Raw genomic sequence first — 3,300 nt, 5'->3', positions numbered from 1 at the left:
ATTAGTTGTAGAAGGAATGATAGAATTAGCGTCCCATTCATTAGAGAGGAAGCTCTATCTTATACGGACTAGAATGCTGGAGGCGAGCAGCATGTTCTTGTTGAAGGAACCGCGCAAGCTTTCATTCAGAGTCATTTCGGGAAGACATGGAAAAGTTAAATTAGAATTTGAAATTTCGAATTTGACTCCCTCGGGGGTACAGTATTAATCGCTGCTCCATTTCGAGCGGTACACGACCTGAGATGAAAATTGGGGACGCACCGGTGTCTACTATTCTTCTATCCCTTGGAACAAGCCATTTACTTTCGCAGTCGTGAAGATGCAGTGCGATAAACCGGGGCAGGTGGCTTTATGCATCTTCAGGACTGACATTGTAAGATCCTCGGGTGGTACCAACGTAATGTATTGGTGCAGGAGGCAGGTGCTAAATATGTCCCAGTCGACAGGTTCGGATTCCGTAATGATGTGAAAGTGAAGTTCTAATGGCAAAACAGCCACCAATAAACGATGCGTTATCCTGGTAGAAGATAGCAGCTACACAGCGAACTCACTGTTTCTTCGTTGTAGAAGACTTCGGTACGAGTACCGTGTATATTTATTATTTGAGTAATAAATGAGTTTGTAATAATAATAATAATAATAATAATAATAATAATACACTAAAACATGAAAACTATCGGTTGCTTTAAATATGAATGCAGGACGTGCCAGTAATCTTCTATGCCGTGCGGTGAGGCAAGAGCATACTTGCGCGTGACACCACGTATTCTAATAACCGTGGTCTGAGATGATGAGCCGGCCGGTGTGGCCGAGTGGTTCTAGGCGCTTAAGTCTGGAACCGTGAGACCACTACGGTCGCAGGTTCCAATCCTGCCTCGGGCACGGATGTGTGTGATGTCCTTAGGTTAGTTAGGTTTAAGTAGTTCTAAGTTGTAGGGGACTGATGACCTCAGATGTTGAGTCCTATAGTGCTCAGAGCCATTTGAATCATTTTGAGATGATGGCTAGTCGGACAAGGTCACCGAATTCGGTTTTGCTTGGAGATAGAGCCTCACACTCTGGGAAATATGTGGGTCGGAGTTCATTGCAGGTATTATAGTAGGGTGGGCAGATCTTAATTTGGGGTTAGTCTGTGGAGAAGCTGGGACTTGCAATGAGTGCAGGTGAGTGGGCTTGTGCAATCTTGGACTTCGTGATCATCGTATTGGACGCACAAGCTGTGCAAGTGTAGGCTGTCGAAAAGTTGAAATTAGGCGTCAATTCACCACGATCTAACGTGGCTTTGTATTACAAGGCTGTTCGTTCCCAGTTGCTCGTTCATCATACTCGGTAACCTGGCGCCGAAACTTGAAGCACGAGAGTGACAGTTGCCACCGCAACATGCGGTTGTTATCCGATTCATTTCTGCGAATGCTCTCAGGGCCCCCACTTGTGGTCAGCTTGCGGTCTGCGCCTCGCTTGGCCGCAGTCCCACACAGCGAGCCTCCACGTGACGTCAGGCGCCGCTGACGTGACGTGTCTGCTGTCTCGTTTGCCTTCGTGTAGGACGACGCCATTACAATAATTACCCGCACTTCGCAGAACACGAGCTGGCCACGGGCGGACGCTCTGCAACTGATTCCCTGCTGGTCCCGTGCCCCTCTATCTCAGTTGATGTCAACAAACACAAGCGTATGATTACAATAAGTTGCGCTGTGCAACTTAAGATTGTTTTCATAATGATTATTGTTATCAGAACTTACTGAAATGAGTTCAAGCAGGTTACACTTGAAGAAAAAGCGAAAGATCAACGTGATTACAGCAAAACCCCTGGCAGCGATGGGATTTGAACCCACGCCTCCGCACGGACTGGTGCCTTAAACCAGCGCCTTAGACCGCCGGGCCACGCTACCTGCGCTACTTTCGGCCCCAGTGTCCCTAGCATTTGTAGAAACAGTGCACGCCACAGCTTCCTGTTCTGCTGGGACTGGCTGTGTTCAACCAATCCATCGCGCCTCAAAGAACTGCCCCTTTCGACTACAGAGACTCGCTGATAAGATATGTTGTCTACCGAAGCAATGCACTTATTCTTTTTGCTTTCGTCATTTATGTTTATACGAGGAACGTTCAATTAGTAATGCAACACATTTTTTTTTTCTCCTGCAACATACTCAGAGCAAACTTAGCAACATGCGGGCGGTCATTATCCTGCAGCAGAACGATGCCGTCTGACAAGATTCCTGGGCGTTTGGACTTGATGGTGTGCTTCAGTTTTTGCAGAGTGACGTATCACCTTGTGTTAATCGTGGCGTCAGGTTCCAGAAAGTCAAAGAGCAGCGGACACTTGCACTGATGGATAGGGGTAATCACAACTTTCCCGGAGCCGATGTGCTTGTTGTTTTGAGTATGCTGCAGAAGTTTTGCTGGGGAGCCCTTACACATCCTCCACACAGTCCTAGTCCCTCCCCATGCAGTTTCCAATTTTTGAAGCCCTGGAGAAAGACATTTGTGCCCGTCGATTTGCTTTGGACGAAGCTGTGCACACCTGGATGCAATAATCATTCCATAGGCAAATACAAACATTTTTCCATGAAGACATTGACCATCTTGTCTTGCAGTGGGAGAGACGTATTAGCAACAATTTACTTACTTTTCTTCCCATATTTCTTGTGTTTGACTGCCCCTTATATAAATGGGATCTTCAAAGATTTGATCCACATTGTTAGAAGCGAAAAAAAGAAAGATCTAATGTGCCATGGATGAACTTCATGTGGTTATTTATTTACGTAATTTTCTGAAAGTATATGCTTCTTTTATTGAATTATGCACACAACAATGCCACTTATGGGTACACTGAGGAATAACAGAAATACTCTGTTGCCCTAAAGAATAATAAAAAGGGTCAAAGCAGAATGCTTACGCAACAGAGGAAAAATTAAGAAAACAAATTACGTATCTAAAAATAAATGATATTTGTCGTTCAGAATAGCAGGGATTGTAGGTAGAGTGTATGTGTTAATGTTTGGAATCCCTCCCAAACCCCTTGATCGATTTCAACCAAATTTGCCACAGAAAAAGCAAGCCTCATCAGTATCAGCGCTGTGATGTTTATAACCTAGCTCCAATACGAGCAGTTATATGGGTAAAAATATGTTTTTCCAGGCTACACTGCACAAGAGGCATATTGTGTGGGAGCAATATCGGCCTGCCAAATGAACCTGCTTTGAAGAGCAGCCTACATGTCAGGGGCAAGACATGTGGTTTTTTTTCCCAGGACCTGACACGTAGCCTGCCATGTGTGACAGGTGTGTTGTGTTAGAA

The sequence above is a fragment of the Schistocerca nitens genome, chromosome 4, assembly GCF_023898315.1.
Source record: "Schistocerca nitens isolate TAMUIC-IGC-003100 chromosome 4, iqSchNite1.1, whole genome shotgun sequence".
Classification (NCBI taxonomy): domain Eukaryota; kingdom Metazoa; phylum Arthropoda; class Insecta; order Orthoptera; family Acrididae; genus Schistocerca; species Schistocerca nitens.
Note: the sequence above shows the minus strand (reverse complement) of the source record.